Source organism: Terrapene carolina, unplaced genomic scaffold, assembly GCF_002925995.2.
Source record: "Terrapene carolina triunguis isolate 2854851 unplaced genomic scaffold, T_m_triunguis-2.0 Scaffold138, whole genome shotgun sequence".
Lineage (NCBI taxonomy): Eukaryota > Metazoa > Chordata > Testudines > Emydidae > Terrapene > Terrapene triunguis.
Window position 1 is genome coordinate 1,692,794 of NW_020664489.1, and position 27,832 is coordinate 1,720,625.

At 40.5% G+C, this 27,832-nt stretch overlaps 1 protein-coding gene across 4 annotated transcripts in view; it reads left to right on the forward strand.

Moving 5' to 3' along the window:
• The window catches only part of GRIA4 (glutamate ionotropic receptor AMPA type subunit 4), a 285,499-nt gene that overhangs the window by 26,174 nt on the left and 231,493 nt on the right, over positions 1 to 27,832 (forward strand). The window lies entirely within an intron of this gene.

Here is a 27,832-nt window from a genome sequence, read left to right on the forward strand (position 1 = left end):
GGGGAGGGGGATCGATCTAAGATACGCAACTTCAGCTACGAGAATAGTGTTATATCTCCTCGATATGTTTCACTCAATATGCATCCGAAGAAGTGGGTTGTAGCCCACGAAAGCTTATGCTCTAATAAATTTGTTAGTCTCTAAGGTGCCACAAGTACTCCTGTTCTTTTTGCGGATACAGACTAACACGGCTGCTACTCTGAAACGTATCTTAGATCGATTTACCTCGGTTCCTGACGGTGCGGGATCTACAGCCGTGGCTCCCCCGTCGACTCCGCTTCCGCCTCTCGCTCTGGTGGAGTTCCGGAGTCGACGGGGAGTGCGTTCGGGTATTGATTTATCGCGTGTAGACGAGATGCAATAAATCAGTCCCCGATAGATCGATTATTACCCTCCGATCCGGCAGGTAGTGAAGACGTACCCTTTAATTCTCAGTCACGTGTCCTACTTTACACACATTAATTGGCCTGAGTCTCCCACTGCCTTCTGCCTTAAGTACCTATTTATGCTTGTGCAAAGTGAGTAGTGAAAATGTTTCCCAGTCAGAATGGCAGTGTTTTTTTCACCCACTTTGCAAAGATGCAGATGATGGCACAAGGTGCAAGGCAGGAGAGCATCGGGCCCTAATGGGACTGTTAATACCTCAGTGCACATGTAATCGTTAATGGGAGATGTGCATGTGCATCAAGAGGAAAATATACCCCCTTAAACTCATAAACATCAAAGTCTCTTTAGTTATTACTGATTATGAGCTTCAGTTTCTTTTACTCAAGTAAAGCATAGATAATTAATGATTTTGTGTTCTGATTAGAAAATTAACATTGCTAATACCATTACTAGATAACTGAATTTTGGTGTTATAAAAGCCTTTTGAAATGTGATTTGACAGAGCATATATCAGATTAAATTGGATTGATTATGGGAGTTTTGAAGTTGTTGATTTCTTTGAGAACAAATGCTTCTGTTAATGAAGCATTATATTATAACAGTAACCATTAATAGCACTATTTTGCTCAGCCCACAGCCCATTAACCTGAATGGGTAATAAAGTGTATAGACGTAGACACAACAGGAGCAGCACAAGGTAGAACACTCAATGAAATCTGCTATGCACCTCATTATGCAGACCTAATTTAGTGGGGCAAAGGGTGTCTGTGTGTACTAGTTAGCTTGCACTAATCAGACCTGTTGCTTTTGGGGCTACACAACACTCCAAGGACATCAGGGAAGAAGGAATGCCATGAATGGCTAGTAACACTGGTGGACTGTAGTGAGAAGAGCATCAAGCAGAGGGATGGTGCATTGCACATATTCTGCTCCAGGAGAGATTGAGCTTCCAGAGCTTCCTTGGGGTAAATAGCATGTCCCAAAATGTATTGAGACAGCTAACCATGTGTATCCCTCCACAGTCCCATTTGGACAGCTACATTTCTACCTGGAGGCCCACAGTAGCTGCATTCCATTCTTGGGCGCCAAACAGACAAAAAATGCAACTTCTAGAAAGGTGGTTGTTGGCCTCCACAGCATCTTCTAGTGACTTACTGCACATTGGAGAGTTCTGTTCACTTCTTTCCTCAGCAATCCCCAAACTTCCCTTTTCTTGAATGCAAACCACAACCCAATTACCCAAAGCCACCAGTGCCTTCAAAGGATGGTTAATTTGGGGGTTAATCTATACAACATCTGTTAGTGTAACATCTACACAGCTGTTTACTAAGTTCTAATGTATTATCTCTGTGAAATCCCATAGATAATATGCAGTGCTTAAACTGTTGGATATAACTGCATAGATATAACTGAGGGCCTGATTTGGCCTGCGGAGCTTTTGTTACTGGGGGTGATGCATGAACAAAAGTTTGCAGAGCTGGCAGTCGGAAAAAGCATCTTTTGAGAATATTGGATAAGGGAGTCAATATGAGATGACAAATATGGAGCCCTATGATTTTATCTTTAGAATTACTTTTGAGAATAGAAATTCACTATAAAAAACAGGTTTTCCTAAATCAGCAGCTACCCAGCTTGGTATTCTGGGAGATCTGGAAGGGGAGTAGCCTGCAGGAAAAAAACATACTGGTATGGGAGATGCATTAGATTGTTATCATTTTGCCATTTCTGCTCTGCTATATATATAGGAGATAAGATGAATTCTCTTTTTTTGATCTGTGTATTTTTTGGGGCAGCTGGCAGGTTGGGAATGTGAAAAATAATGCGCTTTAAGGAAGTTTCTATTTATTTACTTGTCCCGAGCATCAAGGGCTTGACCCTGGCTGCGGATGGCTGAACCTGATCTCAGTAAAGATTAACAGGGCTGAAAGCAACAACCTGAGTCAACCTTGTGTGCCTGTGTAACACTGATAAGACTGTGTGTTGCTCTGTCCAGTGCTCTTATTGAGAGAATGTGCATTTATTTAATTTCCTAGTTCTATCAGCCAATTTCCTGTTTATTTTATTACTTTCCAATAAACATTTTCTTGGTTTTGTCAAGCTCCTTCCTAACCCACAGCCTAATTCAAATTACTTGTTAACAGGTTGCATTTATAGCCCTGGAGCATTAAAATTCTGCCAGTGCTGTAGGCTAAATGTCATTGGATTACTAGTCCAAAGAGTGCACCATTTTTACAGGACAAGTGAAATACGAAATCTCCATGAAAGTATAGAGAAGGCTTCAGTTCAATACCTCCTCTTCAGAAGCAGCTGTCTCTTCAGTAACAGGCCTGAGGCCCCTTTCATGGACACTGGCTTAACATTGGTGTAACGACATTGACTGCAGTGGCGTTAGTTTGTATTTACACTAGATTGAGAGGGGGAGAATCAGGTCCTTGTACCTCCTTTGAGCAGGTCTTGATTGTCAAGAGTCTGTCCTCCATCTTAAACAGTTCTCTCCAAACACAAACCAGCACTTGCAGCAGAGCAGGACCTAGAAACACCTGAGCTTTCAGTTATGCGTGCGTACACACACACACACATATATATACTCACACATGGACTTCAATCTTGTTTCCTTCTAGTATAAATGAAAGGAAATTGCTCTAAGGTAGGTAGGGCAAGTGAAACAGGGCAAGGAAAAAGGGTATATGGGAAAAGACAACAAATGCTGGAAGAAGTTTGAATACCCTTCTCTAGCCTACTCTGTCGGAAGTTAAGAAAGGAGAACAAAAGGGGCAGGGGAAGGGAACTTGCTGACATAAGCTAAATAAGAATATAGGAAGAGCAACTCTTCATCACTCATGCCCCCTTGTGCACTTTCTTCCTTGAGTTGCCAAATCTGTGATTCTGAGACAAATAATTAGCTGCTGGTATTTGCCATTTTAAACTTCATACTAAAGGCCTTATGGTACTACCAATTCCTCAGAGCAGATCCCCAGCAATTTGATTTGATTTATGAGTTCAAAGGTTTGACACCAACACCTGTATCTTGAGTATCCATTGTGATGCTCCCATCCTATAAAAAGTGGGCTCTCCAGATATATGTATTGTCAGCTCATAAAAGGGGAGTTACCCACCTCTTGGTTAACAGTAACACTATCACAACACTAAGCTACATTAAACCACTGGAAGGATGTGGAGCAGAGTGGTTAGCCTTAGCTGTAACAACTTGCACTCTTTACCTACCTCATCTGTGAAGTCATTAGGGAATTGTCTGGCTATTTATGATTTTCTCAACTGCCCATTCCATTAGAAATTCAAATGCAAAATCTAGTACTCTGGAATATTGTTGATCTGTGACATTCCCTGGAAGATTTGGTATTGATAAAAATAGATTAAAATGAGATATAGATAATGAAGTAACATGGTCTGTGAGACTTTTACTCTACATTAGATGAACGATATTAGAGGAAAGCTACTTATTTTCCTCACACCAGCACTCTGAAATTTCAAAAGATCAGAATCATCTCAGAACTATATTTGACAGCTAATTTGGGATCATCTTTTAAAACTTTGTAATTCTAAGATAAACAAATTGGATGCAATTTAAATGGGTTTTACCATGTTGTGCATGAGTGAATGGAAATTGCTTCTGCAAAAAGAAAGAAGCATCTAGCATTTTCTGGCATGAAGTCTGTCATGTCAAATACATTGCTCAGGTGTGATGTAATGTTCAAAACTTACTGTATAATGTTGCAATTAACTATCAGATATATAATATTGCTTGGATATCAAAAAGGATGTGGAATCAATTCCCTAGTGAAGTAGTGGAAAGCCCATTGTTTGTTTTAATCTGGATGACCAAAACACTTAATACAGTGTAGGAAAAATCATGCATTGGAAGAGAGAGAAGGCAACTAGATGGTCTAATAGTTAGGTTTTATTTATCTCTGATTTGTCATGTTATCCTCAAATAGGAAAATATCCACTTTTAGGGAAGAAAATTACTTGATAGCTAGTTGTGTGTTCTGAGGCCAGAAGAAGCCCCTGAAATTACCAATAAAAGTTAAAATCTAGTGTCAGATGTGGGTCTAGTTGTTGATTGAATGATGACCATTTGTTTTGGAAAGGCAGCTTTGCGAACCCTTTTCCAAGCCAGACGCAAACAGTAAGAAAAATGAGCCAGATCTTCACCTGTTGTAAACTGACATAGCTAAGGCTGTGGCTTCATGTGGTTGTAAATTGGCATGACAGGTGGAAAATCCACCAAAGCCTTCAGCTTCACTTTTTTTTTTCCTGTACAAAACCGGCATATGGCCCTTAATGGAATCTTAATTTTCAGGACCCTAGTGTAAATCTTTAAAGGAATCCTAGCTAAAGATCTTTGCCAATAAGCCGTAACTACTCCATCTAGTTTTCTGAAAATCTGCATTAAATAGTTGCCCTCCAGTTGTGATGATTTGTGAGATATAGGTAATGGATTAGTACAATCAGATACAACATATGCCTTGAAAGACCAATTACATCACTTCCAAGATTCCTTGTAACCACATGGGATGTAAAAAAAAAAAAAGTTTGAATTCTTTTCAACGGGCTAGCTTCTGGTTCTGCGGGCACTGGATAAGCAAGATCTTATATCAAGTCTCAGAAAAATTAGACAGATGTATTAGTAATCTTACTCTAGTCTGTGTGCTGACAAGCAGTGCATGAATAATGAAGAAGTCTTTCCAACGTGGCCCTATTAGTGAGCAATAATGAACAAAAATGTGCATTATCAGTCAATAATAGGTACCAGAATTAGGATAAAGAGAAGGCAAGTTGAGCTGTTAAGTATGTGTATGTAACATTTTAACCAACTGAGGTGGAAGAGACGGAAATAGGACATCTGTGGTATTCCTGTATATTTGCAATTTAAATGGAAATCTTTTTTCAGGTCATATAGTGTGCTGTTTGACTGTAAAGTCAGGCACAGTCAATCCTTGAAGTTTTATACATTTTTCTTGAAAAAAATAACCCTCTTCATGCTTTCATGCTCTCCTAAAAAGGTAATGAAAATATTATCTAGAAATAGAAATCTGTTTATCTTTTAGGTATCTGTTACTAACTGCTACCTCAGGATTAATAATCAACAGATATTGGTCATTGTGAATAAAGTCTGTCCTCTCTCTCTCTCTGACACATGTAAACAGATCTGTAAATGTTAGCTCTGTGCCTCATCTAATTCTTATAATAAAGATTGCTGTGTTACTGTTCCTTTACAGCTTTCCTAGCCTCCAAACAAGGTAAAACATTTTATTGAAACTCTTCATCAAACAAATAAAACAAATAAAGAAAAATACTCTTCGCTAACTGAAAAGCTTTTTTACTGAAAAACATAAATCTGGGCTGATGAACACCCTGCTATTAACACAGCTTGGAATCCTTGAGGGGTTCTTGTAGGCCAAGTAGGCCTTTTGATTAATGCAACTGGACTATTAAACTATTTGTTCTTGGAGCTACAGGTCCTCCAAAGGAGACCAGTTGAAGGATTTTGGAATTTCCTTTAGGATCTGGTGGCTCTCAGTCTCTGGTTCTGTCCACCTGCCATGCACCTGAGCTGAAGCTGAACCCTACTCATTTCTGGAAGCCTAATGGGAGATGTCTTTGAATCTAGCGTTCCCACCAAAAGACTGAGTCTGGAGGCCTGGATCCAAACTTAGCATTAGTTTAATTGGCAGACAACTCTTTTGCAGCTCATGGAGTTGCCATTGCTTTCACCAGGCATAATGCCGGCCCTCAGTTTTACTCTGAATCCTGTGGCATCATTATGGAGATGGTGGAGGAGGTAAGGAACTCTTTAATGCTGTTCTGTATAATTAATTTAGTTTAAATTAGTAGATTTAGTCTTGAATAAGTTGTAAGGCCAGTCCTGTGATTTGCACTCAGGCCAATGTCTCGTCAATTTGAATGAGAATTTGGCTGAGCTGAGGCCATGGCCTCAGGCCGTGTTTTATTTTATTTTTTTCAGGTGTGATAATGATTTGTTACTTTGGGGCTTTCCCCCCTATGATCCAGATACAGACATGACCCAGGTCATTATCTGGAAGGAATGGGTTCTTGGGAAGGCCCTCCAGCCCAGCTAGAGTCGCCCCTCACCCTCCAAGTCTCCACTGTCACTTTTGTGGAAGCCATGCCTTAGGAGAGTACAGGGAAAGAACAACTTGAATGCAACGAATGGTAACTCCCTCTCTCCCCCATTTATTTGTGGCTGGGTAGGACTCATGTGTAAGGAAACATTTACGTTTCTTAATGTGATTTTATTCTAATATTTCTATCTTTCGGGATCCTGGAGTGTGGGCTGGGTGAATATATGAATCTCAGAGTGGGGAAGTGTAAGTGGCTTGCATCTGTCTCTCTCCTATTTGGTTGTTAGTGTTGGAATATGCTTGTTTACTTCTCTAATTTTATTTTTATTTTATTTTTCAGGATCCCTGAAGAAACTGGTCCTAGTTGTTTTTCTGTGTTGCTAGAATCTATTTATTACATCTAAGTTATTGAGTTGTCTATTATTATATAAGTTTAAAGCCCAGTTCTGCAGCCCTTCCTCCCTTATCCCAAATGGGGTTGCCACATAGAGTCCTACTGAAGTCATTGTGACTGCTCAGAAGAATAAGGGCTATGCTACGTGAGCCAAAGCTGCAGGACCAGTCCTTGCATTTCTGTTTGAACCAAAATCAAAGTCAACAGACCGAAACCAGCCATCTACACTCCTCAGCTGCTGTTGGGCCTGCTTAGAAATCATCTGCAGGGAGATTGTCAACTGCAGCTGAAGAGGAGGAAAGGAGGGTCTTGTCATAGGCATGTGAGCAGTGTGTGGTCATGGCTCCACACATTGCTGAGCATCATTCAGGAAGGGGAGGACTCAAGAAAAAGAAGCTATGTTTGTTTACATGCCATGGAAGTTCCCTATATCTTAGAGCAGCTGCAAGGGAGAAGAAGCTGGTTCCACCCCTACCTCTCCCACCTATGAGTGGGGATGAGATTAGAGAGCCAGGGAGGGTTGCAAACCCTCCTCAGTTGTGCTTAGATGGGAGGGAGATTTCACATTTGGAACAATCATACTAGCACTGACTACTACTGTTACTGTACCTCTTACCTTGGACTGGCTTCTCCTCCCAAGTCTGTAAATGGTCAGTGAATCTTCCATAGCCTATCTTTAAATAAAAGAACACAAATCATACCCCATCAGGAAGGCAAACCACAGTCTGGCCACACTGCCTTCTGATACTCCAGCCCTTGTTATTAGACCCCTTCTAAAGAGAGGGGACAAGAGGGGGGCCAGCTCATTGAGTAGACCATGGTACTTCTGTGATTTAAATCACTTTACATCGTATATACTAATCTGAGGCACGAATGACATCATGCTCTTTGGCACGTCTCCTGGAAACATGGATTTTCTGTGCTCTGAAAAGCATGCTAAAATAGTAGGATGGATGATGTGGCTCTGGCAGAGACTAGGGTTAGCCACCCAAGCTTGGACCCAGAGGGTCGCACTGACTGTTGAACTCAGGTGGCTAGCCCGACCCACCTCCCATACCGTAATGTACTTTTTGTGTGCTAGCTAGAACAGAGCTAGCATGAGTCTGTCATATGGGCTGGGTGGCTCACTCCCAGCTGCACTATAGACATGCCCTAAGAGGTGGTTGTGTGATCTTCTCATTTCATGTTGATTTCCTTGGCTTCTGCCCACTGTCCAAAAAGACATGGCTGTGCCTTTGGACAGTGATAAAGTAGTGTATTATCCTATGTGCCTGCATGACAGGGAACCAAATCTGTATGTCGTCATGACGCTGATCCTGCAACACTTACACACATGAGTAACTACACATGTGAGTAGGTCTATTGAATTTAATGTGCCTTAAACTGGACATGCACAAGTCCATGGGGCCGCATCTAATGCAGCCAAAGGTGCTGAGAGCGTTGGCTGATGAGATTGCAGAGCCATTGGCCATTATCTTTGAAAACTTGTGGCGATCGGGGGAGGTCCCAGACAATTGGAAAAAGGCAAATATAGTGCCCATCTTTAAAAAAGGGAAAAAGGCGAATCCAGGAAAATCCAGACCGGTCAGCCTCACCTCAGTCCTGGAAAAATCATGAAGCAGATCCTCAAGGAATCCATTTTGAAGCACTTGGAGGAGAGGAAGGTGATCAGGAACAGTCAACATGGATTCACCAAGGGAAAGTCATGCCTGACCAACCTGATTGCCTTCAATGTTGAGATAACTTGCTCTGTGGATATGGGGAAAGCAGTGGATGTGATATATCTTGACTTTAGCAAAGCTTTTGATACGGTCTCCCACAGTATTCTTGCCAGCAAGTTAAAAAAGTATGGATTGGATGAATGGACTATAAGATGGATAGAAAGCTGGCTAGATCATCTGGCTCAACAGGTAGTGATCAACGGCTCAATGTCTAGTTGGCAGCTGGTATCAAGCAGAGTGCCCCAGGGGTCAGTCCTGGTGCCGGTTTTGTTCAACATCTTCATTAATGATCTGGATGATGGGATGGATTGCACCCTCAGCAAGTTCACGGCTGACACTGAGCTGGGGGGAGAGGTAGATATGCTGGAGGGAAGGGATAGGGTCCAGTGTGACCTAGACAAATTGCAGGATTGGGCCAAAAGAAATCTGCTGAGGTTCAACAAGGACAAATGCAGAGTCCTGCACTTAGGATGGAAGAATCCCATGCACTGCTACAGGCTGGGGACAGACTGGCTAAGCGGCAGTTCTGCAGAAAAGGACCTGGGAACTACAGTGGATGAGAAGCTGGATATGAGTCAGCAGTGTGCCCTTGTTGCCAAGAAGACCAATGGCATATTGGGCTGTATTAGTAGGAGCATTGCCAGCAGATCGAGGGAAGTGATTATTCTCCTCTATTCGGCACTGGTGAGGCCACATCTGGAGTATTGCATCCAGTTTTGGGACCCCACTACAGAAAGGATGTGGACAAATTGAAGAGTGTCCAGCGGAGGGCAATGAAAATGATTAGGGGGCTGGGGCACATGTCTTATTAGGAGAGGCTGAGGGAACTGGGGTTATTTAGTCTGCAGCAGAGAAGAGTGAGGGGGGATTTGATAGCAGCCTTCAACTACCTGAAGGAGGGTTCCAAAGAGGATGGAGCTCGGCTGTTTTCAGTGGTGGCAGATGACAGAACAAGGAGCAATGGTCTCAAGTTGCACTGGGGGAGGTCTAGGTTGGATATTAGGAAAACTATTTTGCTAGGAGAGTGGTAAAGCACTGGAATGGGTTACCTAGGGAGGTGGTAGAATCTCTATCCTTATAGGTTTTTAAGGACTGGCTTGACAAAGCCCTGGCTGGGATGATTTAGTTGGGGTTGGTCCTGCTTTGAGCAGGGGGTTGGACTAGATGACCTTCTGAGGTCTCTTCCAACCCTAGTCTTCTATGATTCATGTTCATATAGTTTTACTCATGTGTGCATCAGTGTTTGCAGGGCTTGGGCCTGAGTCACCTTTTCACATAAGAGATTGTAGCGGGGTGGACACTCGCTCTTGCCTGAAAGGGCCTGAAACAGCCCTTGGAGAAGGCTGGGGCAGGGAAGGCTGAGCTGATTTGGGGGAAGTGGCTGCAGCTGGGGCCACGCCCCAGACAGACTCAGCTGGCCCTATAAAGGCTGGGGAGCCAGGAGCTCAGACAGAGTCTTTCTCTGCACTCAGAGAGAGAAGGGCCTGGCTGCAGGGAGCTTGAGACAGGGTACCTGAGTGGAACAGGGCTGGAGAAAGGCTAAGGAGCTGGGGAGCTCCAGCCTGGAAAGCCCCAGGCTGCGGCCTAGCATTGGGCCAAGGGGTACTGGGGGTTGCAGAGGGCAGCCCAGAGGTAGGCCAAGGCATCAGGTCCAAACCCTCCTTGCCAGTGATGAGTAGGCTGATACTGCAGGCATGGGGCTAGTCGATGACTGGCAGTAGCCTTACACTGAGGCGAGGTGGGATTAGTGGATGGGGGTTCCCCTGGAAGGGGAGACCCAGCGTGTGGGGGTGCAAGGGGCACCAGGGTCCTGGGAGGGACACGGGGCCAGTGCTAACGACAAGGCGGATCACCGGCCTGCAGAGTGCGCTCCGGTCTGGATTGAGCTAATTCCCGAAGTAACCAGCAGGAGGTGCCACAGGGGTGAATCCGACCCCTTACAGAGATGCAATACACATAAACTGTATTTTTTCTAAACATTTCAAGATGTCCCAATTTATCTTGTCATTTAAATTTTACTTTTTTCGTATGGTGTGATATTTTAACTGATATAAAGGCAATTAATTGGGCATATTTGGATAGAAGCATTCCCTTGTCATTAGAAATATCTGGCAATAAAATAATTAAACATTTGTGTTAAACATGGAAGTGATAATTAAGCAATTAATTGTAAGCATCGGCTCTTTTACATTTTCATTTCAACGTCTGATAAAGCTCAATAATGCTTCTTTTAATGATACGAAAATGAACATTGGTCTATATCTGGTGACATTTGCAAGCAATTTAGACTATCAGCGTGAATGATTTATTTTCCTATTTCAAATATCAACAGTTGCTCATAAATTGCCATTATACTACAGTTTAGCGTACATATTATTACTAATAGAGAGAGATACTTACATCTGTACATTGGCACAGTAGGTCTATACTGAGGAGTTTATCTATGACAAGTCAAATAACAGGTGTTTATGCATTTGGACCAGTGCCCACCGGTACACTCCAAAGTTATGATGTCAGTGCCATACTTAATAACATTCATTAGCTGAATATAGTTAGAAATGTATATGAAAAGATTCTAGGCAAGCAAGCTCCATGGACAATAACAGTAATGAACTGAAAACATCAGGCCTGTTAAATTTTAATGTTTGTGCCAAACTCTGGTCCCAGAGCTCCAGGAAGAAGCAAGGCAAAGACATATAGTGGTAACATGTCTCTGTCTGTGTCACTTTCCACATGGTGCAGCTTGACTACTGATTGACCTTAGGTTGACCTTGTCATATGTACTGTGGTGAGCTGTTACTATATCTAGCTGTGAATACTTAAAACCAAACAAGAATCGGGGCTAAAACAGCTAGAAAGCCTTGAGAAATATTCTGTAATTTACAAGAAGTAGAATGAAACTGGTTCAGGAACAAGGCATGTTGAAGTTTGGAGTGGCAGAAATTAGTATGATTATTCTCTGAATTAAGTGTATTGGGCCTTTTATAGAAGACAAAGACTAGACAAAATTAAAGATTTTACATCTTTTTATTATTTTGTCTAAAAAAAATATGGCTATGAGCCTTTAAAATACAAATTGTGCCATATGTAGAGTGTAACTTTTCACAATTCTGTCCTAGGCCAGGTTTACTGACTGATTATAGATAGATAGGTCGGTAGATAGATAATTCAAGTAAAACAGACTGTCAATGTCTGCCAGATTCCCTTAGAACTCAAGCTATAATTAAGTGTAACCCACACACCTCCTGGGGGTGGTGTTCTGTCCCATCTAGTGGCACCGAGACCACTTAGAGAGAGATTAATGAGTCTTCTTTACAGCCTTAGCTAAGAGCCATGTGGCTTTTAGCTCATGCAGTAGAGGCTCGTGCACTAAGCTCCAGAGACCCCCAGGTTCAATCCTGCCTGCCTACGACAGGGATCTGTCAGTGTTACATAAGCAACACCCAGTCCAATATATTCCATCTCTTCATTATGATGTGGTACTATTAACTTAGATGTTTACAGTGTGAAAATAGCAGTCACATATAGTGAGTACCAATACAAAGTCAACCTTTACTACAGTGCAATATTCGCCTTAGATATTTATTAAACTTCAAATGATCAAGCACTGGGTGATGGTAAATGTTCTTTTTAAGTGATGACTACTGTCAAAGAAATACAGGTGCGAACACCGTCAACACCTGTGCTTGGCACAAGACTCCTGGAGTCTGCATCTGCTCTCGTTATGTGTGCTGTGCCACTAGTGCTGAGTAATGATATCAGAGTGTTTTTCATGCCTGATTCTATGACTAGCAAGTGGTGCCAGGAATAGTGCCTCAGTATAATGTTAGTTTATAAGCATCTAGGTATATATTGTTTGATGAGGAAACTTGGATTATGAATTACTATCATATGTCTACCTCAGTTGGTCCTATACAACTTTTGCAGACTATTAAATGGAGGTGAAAGAGACTGTTAATGTCAGGGGACCTAGGCAATATCAGGATGATCAGTGTAATAAAAGAGGCAGAATCTGAGTGTGCACCCAAAAGTTTCTTGCTTATAAAGGTGTAAAATCTTGTTGTCACCTGAGAAAATTCATTACTTGGAGCTAATGAGCTAGATTTGGACTTTGATGTGGGGATTATATTTTACAAAGAACAGCATAACTTTGTGTGGGTGGCAAAGAGTTTAGTGGCATTGACCACTGGATATTCACATTGAATAAAAGTAACAGTAATGATTAATTAATGAAGAAAACCGATAACACAAAATTAAAGGCCAGATACTATGAGAAACTTAGCTAAAGAGTATAAAATAACATATTCTAATTAGAATAAAAAGAACACATGAGTTGTTAGAAATATACCAGTCCAGATGCAAAAAACTCACTGACTAAAAATGAAAAAATCTTTTATACAGATGTGGGAGAGAGCAGATTAACTGCATCATAAATTTCAGCAATTAAACAAAACACATTTTATAGCAGGTTAGCTAACAGATACTGCAAATAAATCAGTTTTTAAGCATAAATTCATTTTAGCATTGCAGTAACAACCCTATTGTTAAGGATGAAATGACAAGTCCATTCTCAATCACAAACACATAAGACATAACTATGGCTGAATAATAATACTTAGAACTTCAGTTCTTTTCTAGTCAGAGCACTATACAAACAAATTAATGATCACATTTATTAAACATAATATTAAAATTAATTTAAAATACTTTGTGGGTAGAAATGTCTCACCGTTGATCTGAAGCCAGATGTCAATTTGTTTCAAAATCAGAAGAAACTTTGAGCTACTATGGAGTTCTTCTGGTGTGAAAATAGTTGGTTTTGGTCATTCCAAATAATGTTTTGAAGATTTCTTTTTCCAATCATAACTAAGGAATTATTTTTATTTTAAAGACTCAGCATGTATAGTGTATATCCTTAAATGAAGAAATATACATTTTGTCTTGTTTGAAATTGTTTTTAATATAATATGCCATTTAAACTTTAAAGATAATATATGATGTGTTGACTCAATATTATAGTTAGAGGAAAGAAATTGTTTTATTTCCTTTGCAGCAGCAAAGAAAAGACTTGATCAAACACAATCAGAAGAACTATGTCACAATTTGAAAAAAACTGGATTAGGGTTGTGCTGCCATCTCAGATCCTAAACTGCTCCATAAACTTCACATCAGATATTAAGGAAATCACTTATGAAGGGGTTGGGCTGCCTTTTTTTTTTTTTTGGCTCCACTTTGACTCAGGAGTTCTTTTGGCGGATCTGGCGAAAAAGTCCTGAATCTATTGGAGTATTGCCTAGAATCACCACTGCCCTGCTTTCCCCAGAGTAAGAAACAAAAATGGGCAGTTCCAGACTTACATTTTCCTTTCTCTCTCCTTTCTCTTTGCTTCTAATAATGGCACAAGGATTCCTACTGCTCCCATTTTATTGTCCCTTCCTTTGCTCCTGTGTCCCTTCTCTTGCCTTTCATTTTTTATCTAGCCTCTTTGATTGGTGAGATGCGGGATGGGGATGAGGGTGGTTCCCTATTCCGTCTTCTTTTTGTGTGTGGCTGCATATTTGCCTTGTTTTTAAAATTAATAACGAAATCAAATCAGAAAGATGTGATTTTGGGTTACAATAGTTAGAATAGTGTACTGCAAGTATACTCTACTTTCCTTATGGATATAAGCACAGCACACCGAGTTCTACGTTCTAGGTATTCATGGAGAGGATAGATGCTGCTTTGTTATCATGCAGAGAAGGGAAAGATGAGATTACTAGAGCTGGTTGTGATTTTTTCATTGGAACAGACTTTGACAAAAAATGACACACACAAAAAACATTTCAACTACAATGCCAGTTTTTGTGGAAAAAATTTATTTTGATAGAAAGTTTCCAATTTCCTGATGAAAAACTGGAAATCAAAAACTTTTCAGTAAAACTTTTCAGTTTTGGGTTAAATTTTTTTTTTATCTATTGGTTTTTGAAAACTGAAGTTATGTACCAAAAATGATTTTCAAAAAATTGAAATGTTTGGCTTTCTTTTTTTCCTACTAAAACACTTTTGCAGACCTGTTTTAATTGTATCCTATGTAGATATTAGTGGATTTGATTCTCCATTGCCCTGCGCCTTGTGTAGTCATTTACACTGCACAAAGTGTGGGAATAAAGCGAAATCAGATTAGAAACATATTGTTTTTACTCACTTTTCATTCCTACAGAACAAGTACAAATGACTGCAAAGGTGCAAAGCAGTGGAGAATCAAGCCCGGGGTTCTGATGTGGGGACGATATGCATAGCTCTAACTGGAGCTCAGCCCCCACGTATTTTCCTTCTAACAGAGAAAGCATTAGACAGTGTTGAGTAGAACTGTCTAGTTGAGATAATGTGGCACAAGATGTTGGATAGAAACTTCCAGGATTATTTTTTATTTGTATTGTGGTAGCACCTAGAGGCCTCAGTCCCCATTGTGCGAAGCAATGTGCAAACAGAGTGGCCGTCATCCAAGGAGACCCCCTGAGCTAGACAGCAGTGTGTGTGGGGAGGGCTTTGTTAGTTAGTTAGTTAAATCCCAGCAAGAGTTTTCAGAATCAGTTCAGGGAGGCTCAGAACCATAAAAAGAGGCAGGGCTACTTTCAGGAAGAAGAGGTGGCTCTTTAAAAGGCAGAATATATTGTCCTAGAGAAAGAAGAACTGTCCTGTTTATGTGGGCGAGGGGGTGAGCCTTAAGACATGTGAAGAGGGACATGGCATAGACTGTATTAGGCTGTTCTTGTTATGTGTGTGTTTGTGAGTATAGGTTACACATGTACCCTCTATAAACAACAATAATAATCCTGAACCCCAAAGAAATGTGCGAGAGGCTTCATTTTTGTTTAACCTGGATACCCTGTGCATTTTCTCTCTGGACGCTTAGCTCCTAGCCCTGCCACAGACATAATGTGGATTTGTGACTTCCTTGGGAATTTAGTCTATAAACCCATGAAAGATATTCATTCATATACTCAGTTTTCTAAATCTGAAGATTTATTATGGGTATGATACTTCACTGAATAAGTAACACAAGTATATTTTCAATATAAGTTACTGGTATAATTTAAAAGTATTGTTTTAGAAGACCATGTAAGCAGGAAAGGAGATGAATGAGAATTGTTTATATCAAACATTAGAGGGAGACTTACAATATTTTATTAAATGTGTATGATAAAAAACATGTCACATTCTGCCTTTCCGGCTCGCTAATGCCTGCAGCCAAAAAGCCAGATAAGGAAAGTTTTCATGTCACTGGGAGACATGCCACAAAATGTGGCAGCCATCGCTACAACATTTTATTCCTATATTTATGTGTTATTTGTATTGCTGTAGCTTCTAGGACCCCATCATCAACATCTAAGTACAACATCTAAGTATAAGAAAAGAGACAACAGATGAATACAGACAGACAGACTGGAGAACACAAGGAAACAATGAAACAATGTTGGTCAGCATGATAGGCAGCAGTTAAGGATATTGGTCAGGTGTATATATAGGACCAGGTGTAAAGAATTACTAGCCAAAGCCCAAGATTTGGTGGTGATGGGGGACTTCAACTATCCAGATATATGTTGGGAAAATAACACAGCGGGGCACAGACTATCCAACAAATTCTTGGACTGCATTGCAGACAGCTTTTTATTTCAGAAGGTTGAAAAAGCTACTAGGGGGGAAGCTGTTCTAGACTTGATTTTAACAAATAGGGAGGAACTCGTTGAGAATTTGAAAGTAGAAGGCAGCTTGGGTGAAAGTGATCATGAAATCATAGAGTTTGCAATTTTAAGGAAGGGTAGAAGGGAGAACAGCAAAATAGAGACAATGGATTTCAGGAAGGCGGATTTTGGTAAGCTCAGAGAGCTGATAGGTAAGGTCCCATGGGAATCAAGACTGAGGGGAAAAACAACTGAGGAGAGTTGGCAGTTTTTCAAAGGGACACTATTAAGGGCCCAAAAGCAAGCTATTCCGCTGGTTAGGAAAGATAGAAAATGTGGCAAAAGACCACCTTGGCTTAACCACGAGATCTTGCATGATCTAAAAAATAAAAAGGAGTCATATAAAAAATGGAAACTAGGACAGATTACAAAGGATGAATATAGGCAAACAACACAGGAATGCAGGGGCAAGATTAGAAAGGCAAAGGCACAAAATGAGCTCAAACTAGCTAAGGGAATAAAGGGGAACAAGAAGACTTTTTATCAATACATTAGAAGCAAGAGGAAGACCAAAGACAGGGTAGGCCCACTGCTTAGTGAAGAGGGAGAAACAGTAACAGGAAACTTGGAAATGGCAGAGATGCTTAATGACTTCTTTGTTTCGGTCTTCACCGAGAAGTCTGAAGGAATGCCTCACCTAGTGAATGCTAATGGGAAGGGGGTAGGTTTAGCAGATAAAATAAAAAAAGAACAAGTTAAAAATCACTTAGAAAAGTTAGATGCCTGCAAGTCACCAGGGCCTGATGAAATGCATCCTAGAATACTCAAGGAGCTAATAGAGGAGGTATCTGAGCCTCTAGCTATTATCTTTGGAAAATCATGGGAGACGGGAGAGATTCCAGAAGACTGGAAAAGGGCAAATATAGTGCCCATCTATAAAAAGGGAAATAAAAACAACCCAGGAAACTACAGACCAGTTAGTTTAACTTCTGTGCCAGGGAAGATAATGGAGCAAGTAATTAAGGAAATCATCTGCAAACACGTGGAAGGTGGTAAGGTGATAGGGAACAGCCAGCACGGATTTGTAAAGAACAAATCATGTCAAACCAATCTGATAGCTTTCTTCGATAGGATAACGAGTCTTGTGGATAAGGGAGAAGCTGTGGATGTGGTATACCTAGACTTTAGTAAGGCATTTGATACGGTCTCGCATGATATTCTTATTGACAAACTAGGCAAATACAATTTAGATGGGGCTACTATAAGGTGGGTGCATAACTGGCTGGATAACCGTACTCAGAGAGTTGTTATTAATGGTTCCCAATCCTGCTGGAAAGGCATAACGAGTGGGGTTCCGCAGGGGTCTGTTTTGGGACCGGCTCTGTTCAATATCTTCATTAACGACTTAGATATTGGTATAGAAAGTACGATTATTAAGTTTGCGGATGATACCAAACTGGGAGGGATTGCAACTGCTTTGGAGGACAGGGTCATAATTCAAAATGATCTGGACAAATTGGAGAAATGGTCTGAGGTAAACAGGATGAAGTTTAACAAAGACAAATGCAAAGTGCTCCACTTAGAAAGAAAAAATCAGTTTCACACATACAGAATGGGAAGAGACTGTCTAGGAAGGAGTACGGCAGAAAGGGATCTAGGGGTTATAGTTGACCACAAGCTAAATATGAGTCAACAGTGTGATGCTGTTGCAAAAAAAGCAAACGTGATTCTGGGATGTATTAACAGGTATGTTGTGAGCAAGACACGAGAAGTCATTCTTCCGCTCTACTCTGCTCTGGTTAGGCCTCAGCTGGAGTATTGTGTCCAGTTCTGGGCACCGCATTTCAAGAAAGATGTGGAGAAATTGGAAAGGGTCCAGAGAAGAGCAACAAGAATGATTAAAGGTCTTGAGAACATGACCTATGAAAGAAGGCTGAAAGAATTGGGTTTGTTTAGTTTGGAAAAGAGAAGACTGAGAGGGGACATGATAGCAGTTTTCAGGTATCTAAAAGGGTGTCATAAGGAGGAGGGAGAAACCTTGTTCACCTTAGCCTCTGAGGATAGAACAAGAAGCAATGGGCTTAAACTGCAGCAAGGGAGGTCTAGGTTGGACATTAGGAAAAAGTTCCTAACTGTCAGGGTGGTTAAACACTGGAATAAATTGCCTAGGGAGGTTGTGGAATCTCCATCTCTGGAGATATTTAAGAGTAGGTTAGATAAATGTCTATCAGGGATGGTCTAGACAGTATTTGGTCCTGCCATGCGGGCAGGGGACTGGACTTGATGACCTCTCGAGGTCCCTTCCAGTCCTAGAATCTATGAATCTATGAATCTATGAAATGTGATTTATTATTGTGGTGGTCATAAATATTACATAAGAAAGGATGCAAATATACATTTTGGCTCATATTTTCAAGCTTGGGTGCCTGAAGGCAGGCATTTAAATCACCCACAGTTCCCACTGAAATTAATGGGAGCCGTGGCTTCTCAGCATCTCTCAAAATCAGACAACTTTTATTTAAATGCCTGATTTTATACACTCAGATTTGAAAATATTAATCTTTTTTCCTGTTTATACATAGGGTATGTTATCTCAACTCTTTGCAGCCTGAAGTTTCTTACAAAGTGTATTTATTTCTCACATAATATTAATCTCAGAGTTCTTGTATATCATCTAAGAAAAAATTAAAAAGGCCTTCTGAGATTGAGCGTGAGAATGAAGCAGCAGACAAGAAGAAAGCTATACATGCTGATAGGAATGGATTCAACTTACACCACCTTTGCCAGAAGCACTAATATAAAGACCCTACCTAAAGATATGCCAAAACAAATGGAACAGGATGTGATGTCAGCTCTGCTGCCCTTTCAGGGTAAATTCCTGCCCTCTGCAAAGTCTGCTGCAGAGAGAAGAGCGTATGGGGGGGGGGTCTCTTCTCTCATGTAGCAACAAGACAGGGTTCCAGACTGAATGCATAACAAAACACTTGGCTGGGAACTGGCTACTACCCAGCTTGGTGCTCTATGTACTGACCTTTTGTTCCTCTGTGAAAGGATAGAATTTTGCCAAAAGACTACTACATTATTTGGATTTACACTGATGTAATTCCATTGCCCTAGGTGCAATTACTCTGAGTTTACTCTGATATAACTGAGAGCAGAATCTGGCTCAATGTGTATAATGAGACCTTTTTGCAATACTAGATTTTTTTGTAATGTTGTTCTGTGTTGGCCCCAATTCCCAAAGTATAATTATATGTAAATTACTAACAGGCTCAAATTATTCATTTTGTATCCTTAATCCCACCTATCCCGAACAGATGGACTGTATGGTGACTGACAGGCAGAGCAATGAATCAGAGCTCAGGTACAGATGCCTTTGGCTCCTGTCTGCATTAATGTTCCCTTCTTCTCATTTCCCCAGTGTCTCTTATGCCTCTCTTTCTAACAGGCTTTCTTTCATGATTTTATTAAATATTAATTAGATTGTAATGTACTCAAATTAAACTACAGGAAAAATTCCTGTAACTTTCTGCTTTGAGCTTAGCAAAATGCGTCAGAAAATGAATGTAAATGATAGCACAAATTTCATACAGTCAAACCCATTTCTAGCAGGCCTGTGAATAGCACATTCGCCTCGCTGTCATGAAACCTCTCAGCAGTGGATATCTTTACACCATGAACCCCGGATAGCCTCATACAAACTAGAGCCATAAAAAATGGTAAAACTTTTTCCTTTATCCCTCTTCTTTTTGCATTGTTGTAATAACACCAGCAGAGGTTTTTTTTTTTTGGGGGGGGGGGGCAAGAGCGGGAGGGGGGATCATCTGCAGGTGACCTAATCTGGAAGCTTGGGTTTTGGTAGTGGGCAGGAATGGCCTTTTTATTTTTGAACTATGAATTTTTCAGTCAATTCTTCTGCAGTGGCCTCTGTTCCAGACCTCCTTGAAATCAACCAGTGCTCTGAGTGGAACATGGCTATTCAGATGACTGCATCCAAGAGAGTCAGTGAAGCTGTGCTTCACAAACTGTTCTTCACTCCTGTACATAAGCAAGTGCACTTCAATAGGGGGGGACCAGGATCAAAACACAGAATCTGAACTTTAATCTGTTTTTATAATGGGCCAATACAGAACCGTAGATCTGCACAGTCCCAAATTTGAGTAGCAGAGGAGGAGTGTAAACGGGGTCTATCCCTTTCCAGGATTTGAGGTGTTAAGAGTCAGTGTTCCAGTCTGGCGAATTGTAGGCATAGGTTCAAGGTGTGAACTCAGATCAACCTGGATCAAGGTATTCAGACCCTAACTTTATGCTTTTTGCCCTTCTCAGACTTCAAGATATTGGTACTAGCATATAAAAGGCTAAATGAGTTTCTGTTTCAGAACCATCTGTTGCCTTATGCCATGTAAGAATATCTAAGATAGATACAGTAGGACTGTAACTGTCAATTCTCTAAGGAGATAAGGGAGCAGGTGAGAAATCGGACAGTTTTTCCCAGTGGCTGTCTATCAAAGCACAGTACATGACTGACATAATTTAAGACTAGGGCTGTCAATCACAGTTAACTCAAGTAATTAACTCAAAACAAATTAACTCAATTAAAAAAATTAATCACAATTTTAATCACACTGTTAAGCAATAATAGAATGCCAATTGACATTTATTATAAATATTTTTAGATAGTTTTCTACATTTTCAAATATGTAGATTTCAATTACAACACAGAATACAAAGTGTACAGTGCTCACTTTTTGTTATTTTTAATTGCAAATATTTGCACTGTAAAAAAGATAAGAAATAGTATTTTTCAATTCACCTCATACAAGTACTGTAGTGCAATCTCTTTACCATGAAAGTGCAACTTACAAATGTAGATTTTTTTTGTTACATAACTGCACTCAAAAACAAAACTATGTAAAACTTTAGAGCCTACAAGTCCACTCAGTCCTACTTGTTGAACCAATCGCTCAGACAAACAAGTTTGTTTACATTTATGGGAGATAATGCTGCCTGCTTCTTACTTACAGTGTCACCTGAAAGTGAGAACAGGCATTTGTATGGCACTTTTGAAGCCGGCGTTGCAAGGTATATATGTGCCAGATATGCTAAACATTTGTATGCCCCTTCATGCTTTGGACATCATTCCAGAGGACATGCTTCCATGCTGATGATGGGTTCTGCTCGATAATGATCCCAAAGCAGTGCAGACTGATGCACGTTCATTTTCATGTTTGTCATTTTACGGTGCAAATATTTGTAATAAAAAATAATATAAAATGAGAACTGTACACTTTGTATTCTGTTATAATGAAATCAATACAATTGAAAATGTAGAAAATATCCAAAAATATTCTATTCTGATATACTATTATTGTTTAACAGTGCGATTAAAATTGCAATTAATCATGATTTTTTTTAAATCTCATGATTAATTGCGATTATTTTTTTCATCATTTGACAGCCCTATTTAAGACAATATTTTAGTTTTGATTTTTGAGGAATCTTCTGAGTGTTTTTGTCTGTCACCATTCTAATAAGTTATAGGGTTGTTTGTTGCCATTTTAGATCATTACTAGCCCATATGTCCTTATCTATATAATTATTGTACATTTTGCAGGCTTACCTTTCTGGGTCCCCATGAGCAGTGGAGCAGGTGTGGAGGGTGACCGGAAGCTACACCTTCTCCTCATTCCAGGGTGACGAGGGATGCAGTGAAGAATGGGGTGTTGATGGGAGTCTGCAGAATCCGGCAAATGGGTTGCTAGGGAAAAGGGAAATTGAGAGGGGGTTGTTGAGAGATAGAAGTAGCTTGGGGAATTGTTGGAGGAGGTTGAAACTGAGGGAAGAAAGGATATTGGACAGGGAAGCCTGAGAAGTTGTTGAAGAAAGGAATGATTACTGGCCTAGTGCATGTGGAGGGAAGCAGTAGACACGACTGATCTTGATTTTTGGTAAGGCTTTTGACACGATCCCATGTGACATTCTCATAAATAAATGAGGAAAATGTGATCTAGATTAATTTACTATAAGGTGGGTGCATAACTGGTTGAAAAATCAAAGGTTCTCAAAGAATAGTTATAAATAGTTCACTGTCAAACTGGGAAGTTGTATCTAGTGGGGTTCCACAGGGGTGTATCCTGGGTCTGGTACTATGCAATATTTTCATTAATTACTTGGACAATGAAGTGAAGAGTATGCATATTCTATTTGCAGATGACCCCAAGCTTAGAGGGGTTGCAAGCACTTTGGAGGACAGAATTAGAATTCAAAAGGACCTTGACAAATTGGAGAACTGGTCTGAATTCAGTAAGATGAAATTCAATAACGATAAGTGCAAAGTACTTCACGTAGGAAGAAAAAATCAAATGCATAACTACAGAAAGGACAATAACTTGCTACGTGGTAGTACTGCTGAAAAGGATCTGGGGGTTATAGTAGATGAGCCTTCCCCTATTTTGGTCCTTCTCCCCGTTAGCTTCCTCCTACTGGGATCTGTTTTGTTACCCTTAAGTCCCTTCCCCAGATGCTGTTGTCCCTTAATCACTTAATGAAAGGAACTCAGATACTACAGTGGTGAGTAGTAGAAGAAGCTGTTAGAGGCAGGGCTGGTAGCACTGCCAGATATTAAGCTTGCCTGACACTTCTAATAATACGTTGTTTCCAGTTGCTTATAACTTAGCCAAAAGTTAACCATTTGAGCTGAAATGTTACATACCAAGTGTCTGACTTTGGCTGGTTTTTATGTATCTATTTATTTATGGGAAACTTTAATCAAAGTGGTTAATCCATTGCTGAGAATGAGGCTAGGGAAAAATACATTGTTTTGCCTGTGTTAAAAAAGAATTCTGGTGATCTTTTCTTTGAACAACTGCAGCACCTCCGTACTTTGGAGCAGGAACTTGAAATTTGGCAGGGGGATGGAGACCTTTGTGTCAGGGATGTGCCTTATGCTATCTCTGTGAATGTCCACTCAAAATTGACCAAGTTATGAGCCTCTGAAAAATTGCAGTTTGAATGTACTCAGAAGATACTTCTTAGATTTTAGCACCTTAAAATCTCCAAAGAATCTGTACTAGCATGCACAAGCCTCTCACAGCTCCTGAGGCTGACCAGACTCTGTGTGCATTATTGCCACAGAGCAACTGTGCATGTGCCAGCCCAGAGATACAAGGGGTGAAGCTGGACTTTCCTTGTAATGGCTGCTCTAAGTTGAGGTGGGGCCAGGCTCCAGAAATGAGAGGAAGGAATCTGGCTCTGTATTGCCAATTCTTGACATTTTATCACAACTCTAGCAATTTGGAGGTGTTTTTACCTGCCTCATGAAAACATGATGAAAGCTGCCAACTTGCGAATTTTTTCTTATTCAAAATCCCTCTTACTGTAAATAGGGCTGAAGCCTGCAAGACGGCCACCATTGCCTTAGTCTGTCTGCATGTGGAAGTGAGGCTGCCCACGATTATGCTGGCTGCAACGAGTTTCAGGCCATCCCCACAGACAAAATGGCTGCCACTCAGTAGTTCAGGGGGCTGGACAGGGCACAGGGACTGTGAGGAGCAGCAGAGACCCTGTGAAAAGAACCTGGGGAGAATGATGGTGAGCAGGAAGCAGCTTTAGGGGTTGCAGGGGAATGTTGGGGGCAAGAGGGGACAGAGCAGCAGAGGCAGGGCAGGGAAGTGGAGAGTTGGCTTGTGAGCAGGGAGAGGGAGGGGGAAAGGGTTGCCTGGAGCAGTGCGAGGAAGAGAAGGAATATGGCGGGGTGCTGCCCAGACTCAGGGAGAGAAGTTGGGGAGTAGTCAAGGAAGTGTTGCTTTTTGCAAAAAGCTAAACCAATCCCATATTGTTTTTACTGACACTATCTGAGTTGTCAATGATTGCTATAAGTGTAAAGTTCTTTAATATATGTCTCTGTAACTCATCAACCCTAAAAAGTGATAAGTTCTATGTGCGAGTGTGAATCATCATCAATTAATTAGGTCAGTGGTTCTTAAACCATCCAGCCCATCTTTTATCAAAGGAAATAGACAAGGAGGGGAGATAATCAAGACAGTCAGAAGGAGTGGATGGCAGTTCCCCTATGTTAGGAGTGAGGAGGAGGCCATCTGATTTGAACTCAGAAGGGACAAAAACAGATGAAGGAAGAGGGAAAAAAGTAGATTGGGACAAGGTGTCTTGTGCAACTGGATCTGGAAGAAGGGGAGAGAAACTGTGACTGACTGCAAGGAGACTGGGATTGTGAGCTGGAAGGAGAGGCTGCAGTAGTTGGGCAAGGGGGCTGGGACTGGAAGCTGGGGTGGGGGAAGAATGCGATTGAGAGCTGGTGAGAGAATGGGCTAACGAGATCTGGTTGGCTGGAGGTGGGTGGAACTGAAATCCGACAAGGAGAAAGGGGAGATTTGGGGCTAGGAACCAGTGTTCAGGGAAATGGGCATGGGGAGACAGATTGGACAAATATCTGGAGTGTGCGTGGAGGGGTGAGGATGGGGACTGACTGGACAAAGAGACTGGGAGAAGAAGCCAGAAAGGGAAGAGACTGGGGTAAGGAGCCAGGGAGAGGATAAGGGAGAGACTGAGGTTGGATGAAGAGCCCAGATTGAGGAGACTAGGACTGGGAGCCAGTGAGTGGGGAAGGGGAGAGACAGATCAGATGAGGAGCTGCGAGGGAGGAACTGGGACAGTCTGAGGAAAGAGACTGGGGAATCTGGGGATTGAGCTTTTGATATCCTCCTGCCTTTGGTTTTATTGGTATTTTTGCTATCTTGTCTGAGCTTGGTCTCTTGGTTTGTTTTGCAACATTACATTATTGTGACAGAGCATCACATACTAATGCAATGTCACAGTGTCCTATGTGGAGCAGAAAATGTAAGAGTTTGTGGATTTTAGGTGTGATGGGAGAACAGATTTTTAACTGCAGCCTGAAAACTATCATTTTTGAAGTACTGATAATTTAGATATTTATATGAAAGCAGCTTTAAAAGGGTACACCCAATCTTTAATCAGTTTTCAGACCAGACTTATTTAGAAAATTGTCCCTGGACAAAAACTTTGTTTTTCTAACTGTTAATGTCCCCTCTTTCTGCAGAATCTAAAATGAAATATGGAAATAGTTTGGTTGAAGTATATTGTGCATTTTGTTCAATCCAGTGCATGGGTTATGCCTTCTGCTGTGCATACAGACTAGTAGAAATGTTCATGAATTTATTAATTACTGATACTTTCCATGGCTAGTAAAGAAGTGGAAGCTTTGTCAGAATGCTGCCCACACAGGTTTCTGCCATAAAAAAAAAAATAGGTACAATTACAGTGCCAAAGAATTTTCTTTTAAACAACTAGAAATGACCCAAATGTGTGAATTGGACTGAATAATTTTAAATAGTAGATATTCAAAATGAACACCACTCTATCTACTCTATTCCATAACCAAACATGAGGATATTTTCTCTTGCAGACAACTTATTTCATTTAGTTGTAACACATGTATAGTACAAGAAAAAAATTACATCCTGAACATGATGTGGAATCAGGGAGCAGTTTCTCAACAGTAGACAGGAATAATATTGAATGGCATTATTTCCTCTGTGACATTAATGAGCAGATGAATTGATCGATGCTATTTTTTTCTCTCCCAGTTGTCACTGGATATATCCCCACATCAAACACCAGTCAAATATGTCTTATTACCATGTTGTATTATCTGATGTGGTTAACACAGTAACAAAGTAAGCAACAGAAAAATATTCCACATGACTGTGCAGAGATGAATTTTTTTTATTAAATTTAAGTAAATGTGTGTTGAGATCCATTCTTGAGAAATAATTTTCATGTCTGATTAACAGAGTCCTCTTACTATGTTTTGGAATCCTAATTCAAGCTGTATGGTTGACATGTTGCCGTTTTGCCTGAGGGAAGGAAGTCTGGTCTAGTCAGCAGTTCAATCACATGACATTTACATTTCACTGCATGAGCATGCATTGTCAGTTATCTCTCTAGCCTTTCCACACTCAACTCCTGTTAATCTTATTGGGAGTTACACACACGTATCAAAGGAAGTGTACACTTTTAATCTCTAAGATGAGGCTGGAATGTACAGTAATATAGGTGAATAAAATTAATCTTAAATAAAACAACTGCTGACTCAAACTAGAGGATCAAGAGAAGTGAAAATTCAGCAGTGCTAGCTCCTCCTCATCTTCCAGCTGATTGAAAGTATTAACCTTCTCCTACTAATCCCTGGAGACTTGTGTAATATAAAGTATAGGAGATATAAGTGTCTAAGTAAAAAGAAAAATGCTACAGTTGGAGACTATTTAAAGAGCAGGTCCTCAGGATATCTTACCATAACTGACAGACGACAGACAAGCTCAGAATGTTAATGTTTACTTTATATCTGAAATCCAACAAGACTATTCAGGCAATGAATCAAACATGGAGATGCTTTATTTAGATTTCCTCCCCTTGGAAAGAGATGACAAGGATATCCACATAAACGGTATTTTAATATTTGTGTGTATTTTGATTACTTGCGATGAATGGTCCATAGAAGTGGAAAACAGTACTATTTCACTTTGATTAGTTAGATTCTTAAATGAATCAAACTGTACCATACAGTCTCTATGGATAGAAATTCCAAGCTTGAATAATAAGAGTATAGCAGTAGGAATATACTATCAACCACCTGACCGAGATGGTGATGGTGACTGTGAAATGGTAAGGGAGATGTGAGAGGCTACAAAAACAGAAAACCCAATAATTATGGGGATTTAAACTATCCCCATATTGCCTGGAAACATGTCATCTCAGGATGGGATGTGAGATAAAATTTATTGAAACCATTAATTACTGGTTGTTCTAGCAGCTAGTCCTGGAACTCACAAGGGGAGAGGCAATTGTTGTAGCACAGGATCTAGTCCACAAGGTGAATATAACTGAACCCCTCAGTAACTGTGACCATAATGTAATTAATTTTAATATCCTTGTGTGGTGGTAGAGGGGGGGAACACCAAAGAAACCCACCATAGTAGTATTTAGCTTCATAAGGGGAAACTACACAAAAATGAGGAAACTAGTTAAACAGAAATGAAAAGTATATAGTATATGATATACCTATCTCATAGAGCTGGAAGGGACCTTGAAAGGTCATCAAGTCCAGCCCCCTGCCTTCTCTAGCAGGACCAAGTACTGATTTTTGCCCTAGATCTCTAAGTGGTCCCCTCAAGGATTGAACTCACATCTCTATGTTTAGCAGACCAATGCTCAAATCACTGAGCTATCCCTCCCCCCGGAACAGTCACAAGAGAGAAATGCCTGCAAGCTGCTCGAGACTATTTAAAAACACCATAATAGAGTCTCAAACTAAATGTATACCCCAAATAAAAAAAACACAGTAAAATGGATCAGAAAAATGCCACCAAGGTTAAACAATAGTGTAAAAGAGGCAGTTAGAGGCAAAAAGTCATCCTTTAAAAATTGAAAGTCAAATCCTCCTGAGGAAAATAGAAAGGCGAATAAACTCTGGCAAGTGTAAAAATATAATTAGGCAGGTGGAAAAAGAATTTGAAGAGCAAC